The 21,342-nt window shown below is 43.0% G+C and overlaps 1 long non-coding RNA gene across 1 annotated transcript in view; it reads left to right on the top strand.

Moving 5' to 3' along the window:
* Positions 1-271: 271 nt before the first annotated feature.
* Positions 272-21,342, top strand: part of LOC115496398 (uncharacterized) — a 43,136-nt gene continuing 22,065 nt past the window's right edge. Inside the window, exon 1 of the long non-coding RNA XR_012057403.1 lies at positions 272-19,370. This is a non-coding gene — a long non-coding RNA (uncharacterized lncRNA). The remainder of the gene's footprint in view (positions 19,371-21,342) is intronic.

Genomic DNA, 21,342 nt, shown 5'->3' with positions numbered 1-21,342 from the left:
CTACTAACAAGCTACAAAATGGCTAACTAGCTTTCTTTACAAGGCTAAACTAACTAACTAAGTGTCATAGGCTGATAAGGAAGTGAGTTTCTTGGGACTAACTTGACACTAACTAACTATCTTTCTTTTAAAGCTAAACTACCTAATGAAGAAATTACACCTAAATTCTTTTCACTTTTAACCCAATAACTGATCACTCGAAGTCCACAATGTGGACTTTTCTGTCCAATTACAAAATACCACCTGAACCCATGAAGAAGAAGAGGAAGAAGAAGAGGAAGAAGAAGAAAGAAGCCTCTGCCCTAAAAGCTCCATCTCGCTCTATATCTATTGCTATATTCTAAAACCCTAAACTCTTAAGTTTTTCACCCTGTGACACCACACACTTCCACTCCAACTCCTCACCCACAATCCCAGTGCTATCAATCCATGTTGGAAGCCTTCTCCACGGCCTCAGGTGGAGGTGACCCCCTCTCCTGGGGGATCAGAATCTGTCAGCACAGAAAGTCTAAAACTCTCAGCATCCCGAACTCCAACAGGAACTGGCACAGCTCCGTGCAGAGGAGATTTCCAATCTCAGGAAATGTCACAGAATCATGGAATAGCATCAGAGAATGGTTTGGATTGGAAGGCACCATCCAATCATCCACCTTCCACCATCCCAGGGTGCTCCAAGCCCCGTACCGCTGGTTTTGGACGTTTCCAGCCACAGCCATACACCAATACCCGTATAAATCTGTTTACATCAGTTAAATACATTTCTAGAAATGTAGATTATGGACAAGGGTTGCTGAAATTGAGGTTTCTGAGCTCCAAATAGAGTTTCTGTGCACGTTTCCCAGTGATTTCCATAGGTCTGGTCCTCCCACCTGTTTAAAATAAGCCTTAAGACTATTCACCTTGCAGCACTCTATGTTTAGACACTTATTTTTAAGATTTTCATTTCAGTTTTAATGTATTTGCTTTTTCTGAAAATCAAAAGAAATCTTGCAAGGAAAATAATTTAAATTTCCATTTTTTGCCCCCACATTTTTCCATGCTGATTACTCACAGGTATCTCTTATTCTTCTGCAAGTTCTCTGAGTCATGGATCCTTCCCTAACCACCACTGCCATGCACGCCCAGCACAGGTCCTAGAGCAGAACAAAAGGATTTTTCAATCAAATTAGATTTTCAAATAAATTTTCAAACCATAACTTATCTTTTCATTAGGTAAACAGTCGAGACAATAAGCAGAAGTCTTGTGGAAGCCAATTCCTGCAAATAGTCACTCATTCTAGTTCAGTTCTTTGCTACATGGTAAACCAATGTGTTGATTTTTAAGAATCCTCAAGAAATTTGATCTCATTTTAATTGGAGAAAAATTTGGTCAATAATTGTTATTATGTGAACAGTTTGCCTTCAAGTTTGTCTTCTGTATAGATTTTAATATATCTATATAGCTTAAATCAGTTTTCTGAAAGGGGAAAATAACATTATAACTCATTTTGGGGATTATAAAAGGAGTAATTCTCTTGAAACTGGTCTTTAATACAGCTAATAGCTCTTGGCTTCACCTCGAGATGCTTAACAAGCCCATCATTAACTGTGGCTAATGAAAAATTAATTAAACTTTTTATAATCTAATACCAGATGACAAATCATTATAAATCATGCCCTCGGTTATTCATGTCAGTAAAGGCAATAAATGAGTCGGAAAGTTCACATATATGTATAAAACTGTAAACAAATATACAATGACTCGTGCTGGTTGTCAATAGCTATTGGTATCAGTAACTTTTAAAATTTCTATTAAGGATTCACAGAATTCTCATTAAGCTACGACCCTGCATGTAATTTTTGGAAGACTTAATAAAAAACCTTAACATTGCACATGGTCAGAGAGTCCTGGCATCCAGGATGAGCCACACCAGCCTGGAAGGGAATTAGCAAAATTGGGGAGATTAAGAAGGAGGAGGGCAGAATTATTGCAAAGTCTTGTAGGACATCATTTAGGAAAAAAACCCTATTGGACTGGATTTGAAACTCTTGCAATAAAACCAGGAAACTACTGTTTTTTCTTTCTGTTTGGAATTTTCCTGAGTGACTCAACGAAGGAACAGCAAGAGCAATTAATTAATTGTGCCTGCAAACCAGTTTAAATGCCTCAGATGTGCAGGATTATCGTGGGAAAACGCTGAGCACTCCAAGAACCCTTCACAGGACAGTTCAGAAACCATTTGTAAACCCAGTGGCTATTTCCAGGACACCAGGATTAGCTCACAACCCCCCAAAACCTGCCCGTCCATGGCTCCCATGGGCTGGAGCTCCTGAGGGGAAGCTGTGCCGGGGTTTACACGACCCCAACCCTTCAGAACAGCCAAATATGGAATTAGGGCATGGAATTGGGGTGGGCTGAGCTGGGTGAGGAGCAGCACTGGGGGTGCTCCAGGACAGGGCAGGTCAGGAGCTCCTGCCCAGCTCCTGCCCCATCCATCAGCTCCCAGCTCTTCCCTTTCAGGGCTGCACACGCAGAACCTTTTGTAGGATGAGAGAAGCTTTCCTTTGAAGTAACTCCTGCTCTGGGCGTGCTGTGCTCCCTGTCCTTTATCCAGCTGCTCTTTCAGCTCTGTCCAACCCACACCTGCTCCTCCTCAGGAGGACCCGACCTGGTCTCTGTGGTTCCTTTGTTCTCCTCGCCTTCCCCTCCCATCAGCTCTGTGGGCTGTGCCCAGCCCCAGTTCCACCCTGGCTCAGCTTGAGCATCCCCACAGATCTATAAATACCCCTGGGCAAGGCAGAGCTCAGCAGCACATCCACACCCCGTGGAATTGCCTTCCTCTGTCCCCCCTGTCCTGTTTTTGGGGTGCGCTGTGCTTGGAGACAAAAGCCCTTCTTGGTGGACACATTAAAGCCCCCAAAGTTGCTGATCTACTCCCAAAATTACTGCAGCCCAACACAAACATATTTTCTGCCTCTCCCTCTCGCTTGCAAAAGCCCAAATTGATTTATTTTCAAATTCAAGCATCAGTTTGCCAAGTGCAGGAATATGTAATGCAGCAATTATGGGCATTCCCCAAAAGCTGCTTTTATGTATTTATGAAGAAAGCTCCCATGGGTAACACTTCATCTCAAATATTTGACTTGGAAATGCTTTTATTTTTCCAAGTTCTTCTCAGATTTCTCTTCTGAAAGCTGATGTGATATTTTTCATCTCATGCAACATTTCTTTGAAAGGCCACATTCTGTAGCCATGGTTTTTCCATGCAGGACTTTCAGGCAGAGAACAAACTTTAATGGTGACATGAGAAGCTATTTTACAAAAGAGATCACAGCACCATATTTTTTTTTCTCCAAAAACATTTAAACTCTTTTTTTTTTTTTTTTGGCTCATCAGTAATTCAGACATACCGAAAATGTAATTAATTTCCATCACAAAGTTTCAATTCTGGTGCAGAATATGGTCCTGGGGATATAATCCAGAAATTGCTTCCAGCATGTGAAATGTGCAATTATAAAAAGGAAATATTTAACTCCCACTGTGCTCTTGGGATCACAATGTCAATTAAAGACCTCAAAAAAATTAATTGTTTCATCAAGTGGAAACACCTGAGGAGGGTCCATGGCCAAGGTGCTCTGCCAGGGCGCCCTGGGGTGCAGAGCTGGCTTTGGGAGGAAGCTGGGGATGGTATTTATAGGACATGAAGGCTGGGATCTGCTTTAGGATCAAAATATTGAGCATAAAATGAATTATTATTCAGTTATGACAACAATAAGTGACAGTGACACTCACTTGATGGGAATGTCAGTGGTAAATCAGAGTGTCCTGCATGGGAGAGCTTCACCAAGGGCTGCTCAGGGGTAAATTTACCTCAAGAATTGAGCTTAGGAGTAAATTTACCACAAGAATTAAGCTCAAGAGGGGTAAATTTGCCACAAGAATTGAGCTCAGGGGTAAATTTACCACAAAAATTGAGCTCAGGGGTAAATTTGCCACAAAAATTGAGCTCAGGGGTAAATTTGCCACAAGAATTGCCCTCAGGGTACAAAAGAAGGACTGTCCCTGTGCTCTCTGTGCCACAGGAGGTGTCACTGCTGCCTGGCTGTGACTCTGAGAAGGAAAAAAAAAGATTTCTTTGTGACTCCCCACTATTCCTTCAAGTGCTTGGGACAGTCCTGAGGATGCCTTGAAAATGAAATTAAAATAAAAATGGAATTTCTCCTCCTTCAGAGCCTTTCCACAGAGCTGGAGCTGCTCATTGCTGGCTGGGGCCATAATTCATGGGCAGTTCCAGCAGGAAATGTAGGAACTCTCATTTTCTCTGGCAGATTTCTTCTGGAACCAGCATTATCCAGCCATGGGTAGATCAGATGACACCGTGGGAAGTTTCAGAGGGGGAAAAAGCCGGAGCAGGGATGCTGCAGAGCTGGAATGTTCTGTTCCTTCATTCCCAGGGATCCTGTGAAAGGCACCAGCTCAAAAATTTGGATTTGACAAGCCCTAACAGCAGCCACTGCCTGATGAAGGTCAATAATTTGGATTTTAATACCTAGCAGCATTCTCTGCCTGGTTGCTTGATCACAGTGTGATCATTTCCTGTCAGCCCCTTCTATGCAGCAGGATCTGTGGGATTGCATTCCTCAGGCTGAAAAACAGATATTTGTATTTACTGAAACCACGCACCTGTGTATTTATCTCTGCATTTGTCCATTTTACTCTTTTTCCAAGGCAGGATTTCCTTTGACAAACACCATGGGAAATTTAGGATGAGCCAGAGTCAGTGCTGGTGAAAAGCAGAGCTGAGAATTCATCTGCTTCAGTTCCAGGGCTCTTTTATGGAAATCAGGGATCTAACCAGGAACCTTTTGTTGCCACTTTGTGAGAGGTGGTGTGGCAGGATAAATTGAGGCATTAATTGCAAACCCACCACTGGGATCTGGAGATATGGATGTGTGGGAACACATGGGAAGTTGAAGGAATGGGATGTGCAGAGGCTGCCACAGCGAAAAAATATTGAATATGAAAGGTGAGAACAGAGGAATTGAAAATAAAAAGAGGATTTTAAAGAAAAGACAACTGTCATCTGCAAAAAAAAAAAGGGGGAAATAGCAATAAGAATTAAATGCTGGATATTCCATATCATTCCAAACATTAGTTACAGAAAGGGGCCATAAATTAAATTTCATTGTATTCTGTAAAATGTGGGAATTTTATGGGTTTCCTATCCCCTAACTCCTGGTATTTAACATGAGCCCCAACAGGTGGAGTGGCAGGAAAAGGACAAGTGGGAAGGAAATGATCCAGAGGGGCTTCAGATGCTGTTAAAGGGGTCTTGCCCCTTGGGAGCTCAGCTCCTCAAATTCTCCTTATTAATTTGGATTTATTTAACACTTTCAAACGGATTGTGATGAAGTAATACAAATAGAAGGAACTGATGAAAATTCGTGGCAAAAATGCTGAAAATATTGGCTTTTCCAGCAGAGCAGAGGGGGAGAAATCACTGTTGGATCTTTTGCAGTTCTGGCAGCAACTTTGATGGTGATGTAACCTTAAAAAAGCACTGAATCAGGCTGTCAAATAACCTGAGCAACAATGTATATATATATATATATATATATCTGAAGTGTTACATAAAAGAGGAATTTAATATATTACAATAAAAGTGGAATTTTAATATATTACAAAAACTGGTAACATAATGGCAAGAAATCTGTTAATTAGCATGTCTGCCATACATCTTTTTGAACAGTCACCTTAAGAAGAACTGAAGACAGTGTTAGCAACGATTGATACAAAATAATTAGCTTGTTTTCAGGGCTTAAACAGTCATTACTTTCCTGTGAAGTCCCTAATTAAGCTAATCCTAGTTTATAATACATTAGCAACAACTATTTATGTGGAAGCTACTTCTTAGGGGCTAAAAATAACCTTCAGGTTTTGAAATGCTCAAAATGATCTGCAAAATTGTAGAGCTCGGGACAGGAACAATACAGACTGAAAAAAATTATGTAAGAGCTTGATTTATTCCTCACTGCCCACATGGAATCCGCTCACCTGAAGGCTGCAGATACAACTGTTTAAAGGCTTTCATGAAACAATTTTTCTCCTTTCTACTCTCAAAGCCCATGACAGGCTGTTACCACGATTTTCTCAGGAGGTCCTGTTGCAGCACTGCCCAATTATTTCCTAAAAAGTGTAAAGATTTCTCTCCCTGACTCACAGTGTAAGAGATGAAGGAGTGATTTTCAGTTTGATGTTCCACTTCAATCAAAGGAAAAGAACTGATAAAATGAAGTTGACACAAAACAAAGCACAAAAGTCTGCGCTGTTGGGCAAAATGGGCTTTGACCTTCGTCCACATCTAAAAAAAAAAAAAAAAAGGAACTCTTAAAAAGGTAGAAAAAGATACAAAATGAGAAAGATCAATATCTTGCAGTTGCTGGTTTTTCCCAGGTGGACAGAATTCTGGCTTTCCTTGACTTTTTGCCTTGCTTGATCATCTACCTGTGGTCAGTTGGAGGCGATGTTCAGGTACAAAGCCCTCAAGTCATGCAAGAAGGAAATTACCTGATGAAATTATCCGAGGTGGGAAAATCCAGACTGATGTGGAAGACAAAGGACTCCCCTCCCAGCCAAAAGGAATAATTCAATGTAAGAAATTAAGCAGTCAATGAATGCTGCGAAAGATCAAAATGAAGCAGGAAGCCTGGATCTCCCCGTGGCTTGGATTTACAAGGAAGGAATTTCAATTTCCATTTGAAGACAGAGCTGAGCTTCTCACTTAAATAATTTGTAGAAGCTTTTTTATCAGCTTAGGCTCAGAGCCTGAGTGAGGTAACCACAATGAAAAGTGCCTGAGATCCACCTGGAGTGCCCTGAGCTGTGAACCACAGGGCTCCCCTCACCTGGATTCCCACTGAAATGTGTGCTGGCTGCATCACATCATGGAATATCCTCTCTGTTCTCCCCTGTACAGGATCAATAATTTATCCACTTTTCTTACATGGGCTGTTTAATACATTGGGAGAGGTAAAATACACACAGTGTGTGTAAGGGTGGGAGATTTCCTTCAGGAGATCTTTGCAGAGCTGGAAAACCCATGAGAAGGGTAAGGCAGAGCACAGGGATGTGTCTCCCTCAGGTGTGACATCAACTCCTTTTCAGGCCCACTTTTAATTTTTTTTTCTGCTTGAGAGGTGCAAAAAACCACTCCATAAACAATTTGCCGAGGCAAATATCAGCGAGTCCCTGATTTTAACCCATACAAAACAGAAAACAAATTCGCCACAAAGAATTTGTGACAAAGTCGGGCAAAAAATGTGATCTTGTGTTCAGAGCAAGGGCAACAAGTACACAAATACACAAATTACCTGCTTTTTTGTGTTTTTTATCTCTTAATTGAGAGTCCAAACTCTTGATTCTGTCCCCAAGTGAGATTTTGGTAGCACTGCCCAAGGCACTGTGTCCAAGCCTCAATTTTCACCCTGCTGAAGGCTGGAACAGCCCCTTAAAATTCAGAAAATTTTAATGCACGCATGTACAGGCTCAGACTGATTTTTACATGAGCACCTTTAAGTTGGAGAAGATTAAGTGGAATTAAACATGGATGCCTTTTTAACAGAGCCCTCTCCCAGAAGAGATCCCTTTTTTCAGCACTCCCTCCAAAGGCTCCTTTAGCAGTGTTGGGTTTGACTGCAGATGACAAGCTGTACACAGGAACCAGACATTTTTGTCCCTAGCATCACTTATTAACTGTTGTTATTGTCGCTGACAACGTCGTGGTAATAACAGGGATCCTCTCAACAGCTGGCTTGGAGGTGTAGGAATTTCTGACACTCAGAAGTGTCTCAGCAGAAGTGACAGGGGAAGGCATGCTCACAAGCAATTTATCCTGGGAAGAGAATATAAAAGCAACCCAAGCAGCCTGAGACCTTGGGGGGTTCTTTGCTAACCCTCAGGATTTGTTGTAGAGGTTGAAAAGCAGCAGTATTTTCTTTTTTTAAAAGGTATCACCTGTAAATCACTCCCCAGCGCCAGCATGCTGCAGCTCATCCAGGAAAATCACTCACAGGGAATCGTGGTGCTGCAGTGAACAGGGGGAGGGCAGCTGTGGATGAGTGGGAAAAAGCAGGAAAAGCAGCTGTTGGCTGATTCAGCATGGAGGGATGTGCTGAGAGGTCGATTTGCTTCAGATCTTGTGAGTGTGAGGTTCTTCTGAGAGGGGTTTGGCTGCTGAAAATCTGTCTTGGTTTGAAAAGACAGGAGTTTGTGAAGGAAGGCAAAAGCCTCCTGTGAAATGGAAAAGGTAAACCCCCTCCTTACAAGCCAGGCCAAAAGCTCAGGCCTGGAGAGTGGATAATGCCTTCAGCTTCCCAGATTTTTGTGTCATGGGGATCTGAGCCCTTCAGGCATCACTTCACCCACTCTGCAAAGAGCTGGACCCTGTGTCCTCATCCCTGTGCACTTCTCCAAACTCTGGTCCACCACAGATCTCCCAACCAGAGCCTGAGGATCCCTCACCACCTGCAGCTCAGCTTTTGATGGGGTTCTCAAAGGGATTTCTGTGATGACCTGAAAATTATGGATGTAGGCTGAAATCATCCTGAATCCACTAAACCTACACCCATAGGACTTCAAACAAAGGATTTAAAAATACAAGTTCTTGACAGAAGTCCAGCCCTGTGTGAGTTTCTCACAGATGGTTGGGAAGGCAGCAAAGCCTGAACAGCTCTGAGTTGTGCCCCTGCTCTGGTGGGTTGGGAGGGACCCCAGCAAGGCTTGGAACGCCAAGATGTGGCCAAAGGAATTTTGTGTTGGGTGGTTTGCTGCTCAGCCTTCAGGAGGTGTTTGGACAACTCTCTCAGTCACATGTTTGGGTTCATGGGGTGGTGCTGTGCAGAGCCAGGAGCTGGATTTGGTGATCCTTGTGTGCCCCTGACAATCCAGGGAATCCTGAGCCTATGAACTGTTGAGAGCTCCCTTGTCAAGGAAAATAGAGTTGGATATTAAGAAAAAGTTTTTCACAGAAAGGTGATAAAGTTCTGGAATGGCTGCCCAGGGAGGTGGTGGAGTCCCCATCCCTGGGTGTGTTTAACAAAGCCTGGATGTGGCTCTGGGTGCCAAGGTTGAGTTGAGGTTTTGGGGCTGGGTTGGACTCGATGATCCTGAAGGTCTCTTCCAACCCAGTGGTTCTGTGAGTCTGTGAATTCTGTGACTTTTGGGAATTCTGTGATTCCGTGAATTCTGTGAAGGCCATCAAGCCCACCCTGGGGTGCCCAATGCCCTGATTATCCATCACTGGCCTCCAAGGATGGCACTGCCCCTGCTCCACCAGCTGCAGGAAATCCTCCCTGCTGTCCAAGGAAATAAATCTTTGCACCTTCTCCAGCCGTAAACGATTGATTCTGAATGATCAAAATGAAATGGCTTGGGCAATGTGTTATCTGAAGCTGGAAGAGGCATGGTGCAGCTGTGACAAACCAAGGGCAGGGGGAGCATTATTAGCCAGGCTGTGTCTCCCAGGATTACAGGTAGGAGATCTAATATATAGAGGACCCAAGGGTGAGATTATCTCAGGATAATACACCCTGTAGGTTTTGAAACTGCAGCCAAAGCAATCAGACCTGTTACCATAGCGTTTGTTTTAATGCACAGATAAATTTGTAGCTCCTGTTTATTTAGCTCGTCCTCTGGAGGCACTAATATGATTCCCTTTAAAACTCTGGTTAATGAGAAAATAATGGAGCATTGTGGATATAAGAAACATTTTTCCCACTGTCGCCGTCATCATCTTTTATACAGTCAGACTGATCTTTGAAAGTATAAGTTGGATTTATTTTATGTACCACAAAACCTTTAAAAATCTTTCTTTAAACTGAGCTTTCTGATTCCAGCCTAAAGCCAGAAATACTCACTGTCTAAACATATTTATAAATCAGTATATCACCCGTAAATCTTACCTTATCCCTAATAGGAAATTTAAAATTGTAACTCTTGAAGCTTCACCTTGGCAACACAGATTCTTATTTTATTGGCTTTCCTGGACAGAAAGCGCTGATGAGATGGAGAATGTGGCCAGGGAAAAGGGATTGCATCTCCCTGGCTGGGTGCAGTGAGCTGTGTAACGAAGCCATGTGTGTTTACTTTCCTTTGGATACAGCACTGCAGCAAATCTCCAGCCTTTTTCAAGGTGTTTTCAAGTTTCTTTTTACCCCATAAGCTGTCCTTCAATCCTTCTGGAGCAGCTGAGGAGCTCCATGCTCATGGAACATCCTCCAGGGCAAGGAGAAGGCGTTGCCAATGTTGGCATCAGCAGGTCTGGTATGAGCTGGTACCAAACTGGTATCAAGCTCAGTAACTCACTTTGCCTGGGATGGATTGGTGGTCTATACATAATTTACATTATCTAGCATGTATTATTCATACCTATAAACAAACACCTATGTGGATTGGGCCTTCAGACATCTCAAACTTCCTAAGATTTAATAACAACAGAAGTAATGTCATTTGCTGGGACTGACGTTTTATCCTTGGCCTCGCTTGAAGATTGTGGGAGTTTTGATTTGGGCAGGAAAACTCCGAGGCTGCTGTTGGCTGTGCCTCTGCTGGGAGGTAAAATTCATATTGTTTGTTACTCCATAGTTTTTGTCTCTGCTGCCTCTGGTTTTTCTTAATCTCATCTGAATTTGAGCCTGCTCCTGCTCTGCTTTAGCTCAGGAGAAGTGTGGCCAAGCCAAATCACTTCCCTGCACCTCTGGGTGTCCTGGGGACACTTTGCTCTGTCTGGAGAGGGAGAAGGATGAGAGGGAAGAGCGAAGAGAAGAATGTATTAATAAGAACCATCTTGTGGGTCATGACCAAGTTAAATTTCATCTCCCTGGGCTTCTACAGAGGTGGTGCCTGGTTCATGAAGAGGATTTGCATTTTGCTTCTCCCTGGACATGCAGGTTGAGGTGGTGAGATATCCCAGGATTCTTGAAGCATCATTTCCACACAGCCCAATGTCAGGGCTCACAATCCTGCTGTTAAAATGGAAATGTAATTATTGACTCGGAAAAACGCTGCTCTGGGAGGTCACTAAGGAAGTCAGCCCCAAACGAGGGAATTGGAGGGGGTTGCATGTTAGAGCCACTAAGAAATATCATCTCAGTTGTCAGCAGGGGCAGGGGAAGGAGTGCAAGGCTTTGGCTCAGGGTTTTGGCTGACCACAGCAACAGAAAACAACCTGAAGCGGGCTGAACTCGGATTTCAGGAATTGAAGATACAGGCTGATCCTATTAAAAGCCAGGATTTAATAAAGACCAGACTTAATTCTGCTGTTCCTTAGGCTCTGGACAGCTCAGCAGAGTGGGAGATTCCTCCTCCAGCTCGCCCACCTCTGTGTCACAAACCTCTCCTTCCCATCCCTGTTCTCCTCCGTGCCGTGAGCTGACACAGTTGGAGTCAGACTCATCCTGTCCCGCTGGGATCTGAGCAGGAAAACCAGTCCAGTTTTCCTCCTGACAGATTTGCTTTAAATAACTTTATATTTCTAATTGCTCTGGGACATGAAACATGTATGGAAAGATCTCGAGGGATTGGATTAAGTAGCTTTAATTATGACTCTGGCCTCTACGGAGAAGCATTTCTTGAGGAACATTAACAAACATATTCTTGTTTTTTTAACCCCACTTGCTGTGTGGGAATTTTCTATATCTGAGAAAGAGAAATTAATTTAAATTTAATGATGGTGTCTCATTAATTCTGCACACCTGCTGTGATCTACCATGTACAAATGGAGGTATCACAGTGCAGGAATTAGGGATCTGATCCATATTCCTTGCAAATAACCCAGGCAGTTGGAAAGGTCAGGGATTCAGTGAGGTTGGTTTAGGATGCCCCTGCACCTCTGGGCAGATGTAAAATTGTTCTCCACTCTGTGTTTCCAACATCAGACACCAAACAGCTGCATTTCTGTCCCTTCCCTGGGGATTATTTCAGTTTAGCTGGTTGTGCTGCTGGGAAAAAAAAATTCTTCATGTTCAATTCCATTTCACCTCTAATCCCATTTATCCTACTTGCAGCCCCCAAAAGGATCCTTCCCCTCCTTGGGGTGTTTGCCCCAGGAAATTTTTGACCATTCTTGATGTTGTCTTACAGCTCAGCTGATCTCCACGTGTTCCATATGTGCCAGCAGACAGGGAAAGCATCCTGAATGAATCCATTCTACTCTGAATTATTTTCCTGAGCTCTCACCAGCTCTATTTCACTGCACTTGGGGTTTGATTTGTTAGATAGAAATCCCCAACTGCTGCTGCAGGATGGACATTCCACTGAACAGAGAGAAAGGATTATGTAGCAATGATATCAACAATAATAATGATAAATGAAAATAATAATATCACAATCATCATCTCAACTTTTTTGTCTTGCCAGGGAAATATTCAGTTTTATTCTGAGGTTTACTCAAATGAATTTTAGCTGGAGTTGGGGTTGTCAGAGCCTGAGCCCAAGTCCGGTGAAGACTTCCAGCTTATTTTAATGCATATGAGCAGATTGGGATTTGAAACCTCAGGTCTTCAGTTTTCAAGATCCTGACTGACACAGATCAATGGCTTTTATTCCAGAAACTCAGCTGGGACAGTTAATGCCCATTAAGTTGGAGACAGTGGGGTCCAGGCAAGTGCCAAAGTGCTCTTCTGAACTGGATATTATTAAAAAAAAAAATCTGTGGCTTGGTCTAAATGTCTGAAAGCACAGTGTTTTAACTATTTGATGAGACAGGCCAATGAGATAAGGAGGGGAGATAAATGAATGCATAATTTACACATTTGATGAATGACTACACCAATATGTCAAGTGGACCTTTATTTTCTGTGTAATTTGTTTAAGACCCCCTTCCAGGAAAATAAATTCCTCTCCACTCTGTGTCCATAATTCCCAATTCTGTGGTGCAGTTGGGCGTGTTTGGGAAGGTTGCTGGTGGGACTTTGGGGGATTGTGGCATAAGTGGAATGGGGGAGTAGGAGTTGGACTTTTTATTTCATTTTGGGAGATAATAAGATTTTAAATACCTTGTGTCTTCTAATTGCCTTTCACGACCCTTTCGAGCCGTAATCAACTGGTTGAGAAAAGCAGCACTAAAAAAAATCAAATTTTTTTTGACTTCTCAGAATTAAATTAAATTTTTGTCTTTTCAGAATTAAATTCCTCAAAGTTTTCCTCAAGGATAGGGCATTTTTGCATTTTTTACTTTGGAAAAATATTGCTGGAAGGACAAAACAATCACATCAGTGATTTGGTCACTCAGGGTAAATCATGGTTGTTCTGATCATTTTGATCCAGAGCAGTCATTCCTTAGAGTTTTAGAAATACTGTCCATTCACAGCTTAATTATCTCAGATCACCTTCAGAACTTTGCAGAATATATGATTTTCTCAAGAATCCAGTGGTATTAGAATTTATCTCCCAGTAGGAAATTGTCATTTTAAGTGCAGAGATACAAATAATAATCCAGGTTTGTTTTTTTTTTCTTTTGAAGATAACTTATCTAATACTATAATGCCAATATTAAATAAATCTGGGGATGGAACAAGGGGCTCCATAAATAATTCACTTTAGCTATTAATGAAATACCTGTGCTAATACTCCTGGATTTATTGCACACCAAACCATACACGCATCAAATCCGCCCTGCTGAAGGCAAACAAAGCAAAGGGGTTTTAAAGGAAAAATTGAAATAATGTGGAAGCACACAGCTGACTTTTATAAATACATGAGCAAATACATGTTGATTGCTACTCCATGCTGATAAATGCAGCCTATTGAAAACTGGAAGAAGGGAAAATGTCTGCTAAACATTACAGTGTGGCTGAATGCTAACCAGGAAAGAAATTTCAACTTCATTGTTGGGAATTCCCCAAAGCTTTTGCTTTTGCTGGTGCTTCAATAGGCAGCTGTGGCACGTGTAGGACAAACAGAACTCTGTGCAAAAAAAAAAAAAACAACAAACGAAACCCTCCCAAAGTAGTTGGAATTGCAGTGACAGATCCCTGGTTCTATTCCAGGGCCTCCCCACCCTCCCAAGGAGGAATTCCTTCCCAATATCCCTTAACCCTACCCTCTGTCAATAGAAAACCCTTGCCCCTTGTCCTGTCCCTCCCTCCCTTGCCCAAAATCTCTCTTGGAACATTTTTAGGTACAGTTGTATAAATATATGATATATATTGAGTTTAATTTTTGGGAATACACATTGCAACCTCACATATTATCAACCTCATATAATATCATTTAGCTGCATGTTTTTTTCTTATTTTTAAATTTTATATGAAGATTAGCAAATACAAACTGAATGAGTGTTTGAATTAAGTGAGAAAGTGTTCCTTTAGTGAAAACCAGTCACCTTCTTTTCAAGTGTCTGGGCTGCTAGATCCAAAAATGAGAATAATACCTACAAACATAGCAAAAATGAGGGAGCAGCAGTGTGGAATTTAGTATATTCTAATGGGAAAATTATAAGAAATGCAGCTGTTCTTGCTGTCCCTATGATCCCCACCTTCCAATTCCTCCAAACTAAATTGTAAAATAATGACCTCCTTTTCTGTTTTCTCCCAAAATACACAGTTAATCCCTGATATAAAAATACATAAAGGATACATATATTTGAAAAGGACTATTATTAAAATAGAGAAGGCCTCAAATCAAAGCATTTCCATCATTTCCACCTCATATTTGAACCCAGATCTAAATTCTCTGCCTGGGTTGGTCTCTGTCTAATCCTTTTGTTTATAACCTGATTTTCAGGGGGAAAATCAGACTATGGCTTTAACAGGAACATTTGGCTGGTGCAGCGAGCACACATACTGAAATAATCTGAAACAGCCTGTCTGCTTTAGCTTTTTTAAGCTCCTGATTAATTTTTTTTTTGCCTGGTGATTTCAAATGGCAGCGTAGTGAGAACAGCAGACAGGCCTGGGAGAGGCCCATCGCTGTTAGCAACAGTGGATGCCAGGCTGTTAAACAGAGCAGTTTGTGACCAAGAGAAGAAATGTTAATGACTTTAATTGGAGTTACCCAGGTTTCCAGGGTCGCTGGTGGCAGGGCAGGGCAGGTGCCTCACACCTCTGGGTGTCCCAGCCCCACTGAGCAGGTGCCAGCCTGGGGGACATCGTCATTCCCTCCTGGAACAGAGTTAAAGGATAAAGCAGGCATTTCTGGAAAAGCCTTTACAGGATACACCTCGGGCAGCACAAGAGCCCAACCAAGGCTACACCCAAGATAGACTCCTGGCCATGAGTTTTCACATTTTATAAGTTTTGGTCCATTTCCATCTTGGGGTTCATTGTCCAATTCCAGCTCCAGGTTGTGCAGTCCCACCCTCCCAGTTTGCTCTCCTCCATTCCCTGCTGTTTGCACTTTTTGGGCCTGAAGCTGTCACAGTTCTGGGGCTGGAAAAGGATTGTTCTGTGTGCCTGTGTTGCCCTGATTCTTAAGATTTTCTAAAGCCTTCTGAGTTTACATTCTCGTAGAGAACTTTCTCACACAACTTTCTATAAACAATCTATTTACCATTCCTTCATAGAGGCGGAGAAACTTGATGTACTGGTCATTTGTCCAATGTCATCGGAGACGTGGCACATTCACCCTCCAATCCACTGTCGCCTTTGGAAAAGTATAAATGCTGGAGTCAAAAAATAAACTTCTTCTTTATCACCTTTGCAATAGCAGCGGCTCATGTCGTGCTTTCACGTGTCCTGTAGTGACATTTCTGAGCTGTGAGGAGAGCTGCTGGCACTTTGTGTGGAGTTCAGAGTCACACACCGAGGCAGTGCAGAATCTGGAAAACATGAAAACTAAACTGAACTATGCAGCAGGAGCTGAATATTTGGGGAGCAGCAGCTGTGTGGATGGGCCAGCTCGGGCTCTGCTCTCCCTGGACTGCAGGGTTGTGTTTTTGTCTCTTTGGTTTAGCAGGGACCAGTTGTGACCCGATTGCAGATGGCAGCTGGTGCCATCCAGTGTCTCTGTCCTCTGGTGCCCTGAAAATATGCAAATGAGGAAGAAATGCAAGGGACAGCTCCTTTGTATAAAAACCACTAGGTTATGCATAATATATAACCACCTTTTCTTCCAGACTGCTGTTCGTTTGTTTTTTCTAACGTTCCCCCTTTCTTTCCTGCATCTCCTGCCACCAGGTCAAAAATAAAACTAAGGGGACAGGAAGAAGAAAAAAAAAAAAAAGAAAAGACCATAAAGACTGTCAACAAAGAATTATTCTGTGACTTTCAAGAGAAACCAGGATATTTATGGATTTACTCTATTCCCTGTGATAACAAGTTTCTGAGATGGTAATACACTGTCAAATATTTTTCAAGGTTAACAGTTTAGGGACACAATTATGTTGCAAGTTGTCGGCAAGATTAATTAAGGGTATTTCAGAGATATGGGAGAAAAATTGTTCCAGCAGCTATTAGAGGGTGAGTAATCCCAACTCAGAGAGTAGTTCCCCTTCAGTTCAGTCCTCCTCAGAGAAAATATTCCCATGTTTAAAGCATACTCAGAAGCAGATAAAATGTGCATGTTTGGGCTGAGAAGAGCACTGATGGGGAAGCAATTCTAGACACAACCCACACAGTCTGACAGCCAGAGCTGGGATGGCCCCACAAAGGTTATTTTAAAATAGTTTTAAATAAATATTTCCCTGGGCCAGAAAACACCAAAAAATCTCCCACAGGCAAAGGCAGAGGTGAGAGCCAGGCTCAGCAGAGCTCACCTTGGCATCAACAACCTCTGGGAGGGCAGTTATCCATCACTGATAGAAAAAATTTTTGGGCCAGCTAATAAAACATCAGGGACTGTTTGTGAAAATAATTGCAAGGTCCAGAGAACTGTGAATATGAGAGATTTTAAATAAAAGAGAAAAAAAAAAACCCATCAGCAGCCCAGCACTTTAATCAAAGCACTGCAAACAATACACATATCTACCCATCTATTTATAATCTGATATTATTTTTAATCCCTTTTTTTAAATCCCAGTCACTAATGAGGGATAATGCTGGATTGAGGAAGGCCAAAGAGATTTATTGATACCAACTCAGAGCCGTGGCTGTAAATCAGGACAGTGAAGAAGTATGCCACTGCTGGCTTATGTTCTCTTCCTGCAAAAGGACAGGGATGAATGAACAAGTGTCTGAATGAATGACTGAATAGATGAATGAATGAAAGAATGAATGCATCATCAAATAAATACATTAAAATACATTGCCAGCTCGCAGGGCTCGCATAGCCCGGGAGCTCTTCGGGGCCTTTCTACAAAGGGAGGCACCGGCGGCCTGGATTTATTAGAAATTAAAATCTGCTTTGCCCAATCCCTCCGAGTGTTTAATTTTTACTGAAGGTCACAAGGTGCTGTGCATTTGGAGAAAATGCATCCCAGTGCAGCTCCTGTTTCTGGTGAGGAGCACCGAGCTGCTGCTGCCTGCCGGGGCTGCCCGTGCTCAGGGAGGGACCCCGGAGTCCCCAGGGCCACCACGGGGTGACACAGCAGCACAGTCCCCGTGGGAGGACACCTTTGCTGCAATAATCAGCCTTTTTCTCCCTCCTTGCAGGGCTCAAGGCCCTCTCCTCCTTGCTGACCAGAAGCCCAGCCCACGTTTCATGGAATCGTGGAATTACGGAACCAGGGAAACTTTTATATTAGCAAAGAATCGTCAAGAGGTCCAAGCAGTCCCTCCAGCACTTCCAAAGCCACCACTGAACCCTGTCCTGAAATGCCACTTCTACACATCTTTTATATCCTTCCATGGATGGTGATTTCACCAGTGCTGGGGCTGGACAAGGCTTTTTCTGAAGAAATTTTTCCCAATATCCAGCCCCTTTCTTCTGGTGCAATTTGGGGCCATTTCCATTTGTCCTATCAAATGCCAAGATTTGTGATGCCTCTATGAAATGCAATTCTAGTTAAATATAGAATTTTGCCTGCCATGCAGCGAGGTGGCATCTTGTCCTGGGCAAGGGGTAGGAAGGACAGGTGGAATCCTAACAGGGACCCAGTGACATTGTGGCTTTTCCAGCAAAGTGCCAGGTACACAAAGAACATTCCAAATCTCTCTGCCAGCTCCAGTGTGCAGAAACCATCTCTGGAGCGTCAAGGGACCAGTTTTGTTCCCTTTGAGAAGACTAGGGTGATCCAAATTTAATTATTTTGGTTTATATTTTTTTTTTTCCTGAAATCCATGTCTGTTTTGAACTTTGCACTTGTGTTTGATTCCCTTTCCCTCTTTAACAAGGTCCTGGAGGATGAAGCTCTTCTAGCTTGAGATGAAGGTCCTCCAAATGAGAAGTACAGAGCCATGGCTGCCAATTTAATTAGCTCTCATGCATTCACATGCAGATGGAAGGATTTTTGGAAGGAGAGAATCTATTCAAGATGAATAAATTACTTCAGTTTTTAAATAACTAAACCAGCAGTTTTATTCCCCACTGCTAATATTTCTGTCAGTCAGGTCAAGGATAATGAAGCAGAATTCTAGAAAGGGTCACCCAAAACTTGTTGGTTTTTTTTTTTTTTTAATTGCAAATGTTCCCATTCATAAAACCTACATCTGCAAGTACAAAATCAACAGTTAAATGTTTGCCTTTTCTGTGTCTGTATTTCTCCAAGGAGAGAAGATTTTTACCCAGATTTCACTTATAACATTCTGCTGAGGTTTCTGAAGGAAGAATAAGTCTTCTAAAGTTTGTTCCTGTTATTATTTTTACCTGTGGGTAAATACATTCTTTGTTGTTAACACAGCCTTCCTTCCATAATAAGAACTTTTTCCATGTTTCTCCTCTTGGTTTAGAGTAGTTCCTTTTCTCCCAGTTTTTGTAAGTTCATTTTTAACTTCTGTTGAAAAGAAAAACCATGAAAATCCAACCCTATAAGGCAACGTGGCTTATGGAATAATAGAAAATTACCAAAATATGGAAGTTATTAGAGATACACAAAGAGCAAAGTGCAATGTAGCAGGACCCAGGTTATCTGTTTTAGGAAATCACTTCCAGCAGATGAAATAACTGCTAAAAACAGGTGTTTATTCCAAAATTTGCAGCAGTGTTGCTCTGTCATGTCACATGAAATCATCCCTGCTGCATCACGCGATGTTGCACCACATGGTATGGCGGGGAACCCAGCGGGACTAACGGGATGTGACAGACAACATTTAGCAAAAATATTCACTTATTTGACTCAGATCCTTGCCATCAGCTCGAATCAGGGAGCGAGGTCCCAAGTGAGGCTGACAGATGGACGTGAATTCACCGAGGACCAGCATCCAGCGTGAATCTGAAACTTTCTTGTTCTGTACCTGGTCCTCGTCCTGCCGACGTTTTGCTGTGCCCAGCTCCTCGTTCTCAGCATTTCCTCCCTGCTGTGAGTAGTGAGACAGGTTGGTTGTCATTTCTTTTCACATAACTCGTGACTTTCACATGAGGGATTAATCACATACTTGGTACAGAAGTGCTGTCAACTGACAGCTGATGGAATTGATGTAAACAGTTTTTATTTGAGCGGAATTGTGAACTACATGAGAAGGTGTTTGGACTCTGTATTTATGTTTAGATGGGGGCTATTTTAGGGATCAAGAGGTTTATCTCTGAAGACACCTCTATTTTGTAGTGTGACAAAGTCTTTTTGATGGACTTGAAACTATGGGACTTTGTTATTGCTCTTGAAGGAGCTGTTTTATGGTAATACTTCTTAAAAAAAGGTTTAGGAAATAGGTGCATGTTCATGGAGACAAAAAAATCAAATTTAAGCCAGGCAGCTGAGGTGCAGAATTGCCATAGATGGATTTTTTATAAATATCAGTCCTGACCTGGATGGCAATTTCCAACCCATAGGCCAGGACTTGGACAGCTGCAGGACTCTGTGTTTGGGCACAATTTGTCCTGGCAGAAATTAGGAGGCGAGATCCTCATCCCAGGTGTTAAAGAGGGTTTCAGGGATGCTGCAGAAGGTAGTCCAGGAAAATCTGGCTGCTGAAATGTGAACAAATTTACATGTGGACCTTAATCTTCTCCTCTTTATGAGGAACAAGACAACCAATAATTTGCAGGATTCTAAAATAAACCTATCTATAGATGCCAGAAAAAAGTTTGTATTGTGTCAACAGTTCTTAGAATCCATGGTCCTTTGTCGTCCCAGCCTTCCAGAGGGAATTTTCAAGATTCTTCTCATTCAGGCATTCGTGGTTCAGTCTCCCATCAGCAGTTCAGAGCCTTTGTGCAGATGCATTTCATGGGGGTGGCAGTAAATGCCAGCAGTAATGCTGATGATGGAAGGTGCACCTGGGGAGTACACGGGCTCATTTCACGGCTGAAATGTCCCCAGCCTCAGTGTGGTGGTCTGAGCACTCTGCACAAAAGATACTGAGGAAAAAAAAGCTGTTATAGAATCATGGAATATCCTGAGTTGGAATGGACTCACAAGGATCATCCAGTGCAGCTCCTGGCCCTGCACAGACACCCCAACAATCCCATCCTGGGCAATGGCACAAATCTTCCTGGAGCTCTGGCAGCTCAGGGCTGTGCCCATTCCCTGGGGAGCCTGGGCAGTGCCCAGCACCCTCTGGATTCCCTAAAATCCCACCTATGGATACTGCAACCTACAACAAGTCAATATGGAAAATTCAGCCTGTGCAAAGAAGGAGAAAGGAACATCGCTGCCCATCTGTTTCCTTTGGTATGTGCCATCTTAGCTGATACTAGAAGCATGTCTTATATCTGAGGAAATAATTCCTCATGGCTCTTGGGAAATTTGGGAAGCAGGCCTGCTTTGCATGCCCCCCAAACAGCCCTGGTGTCGCTGGGTTGGTGCTGACACTGTTCACTCTTCCCAGGAAGCTCAGGAGCCTCCTCAGGGAAGTCTCCTGGGATGTGGGCATGGTTGGGATGGTGCCTCGGCAATCCCAGCTCCTGCTGCTGTGTCCATGAGCCAGCAGTAGGCTGGTGGCCCCACAGGGATGCAGCAGAGCCCCGGGAGGGGAAGCCCTGGCTTGGCCAGATTCCCCAGAATGCAGAGTGGGATGGCAGCGTGGGAGGCTTGCCCAGCAGCCCAGGGGAGCTGGGATGAATAAATCCTTATCCAGAGGGGAAGTACCAGCTCTGGGTAAAACAAACCAAATGCCCAAAGGGCTCACACCCACCCTGGGGAGCTGCTGAGCATCGAGGAGCCCCCACCTGCTGCTGGCTCTGCAGCACAGGCACATCCCTGCTGCTCAGCCTGGAGGTGAGCCTTTACCAGGCATCCCATGAAGGGCCAGAACATGTGAAAAAATGCTGCTCCTTGCTCCTGGTCACAGGAGCCTCTCCAGCAGTTTTTAAGGAGAGGTTTTTGCCCATCT

The sequence above is a fragment of the Taeniopygia guttata genome, chromosome 9, assembly GCF_048771995.1.
Source record: "Taeniopygia guttata chromosome 9, bTaeGut7.mat, whole genome shotgun sequence".
Taxonomy (NCBI): Eukaryota; Metazoa; Chordata; class Aves; order Passeriformes; family Estrildidae; genus Taeniopygia; species Taeniopygia guttata.
This window is presented reverse-complemented; position numbering and strand designations above follow the sequence as displayed.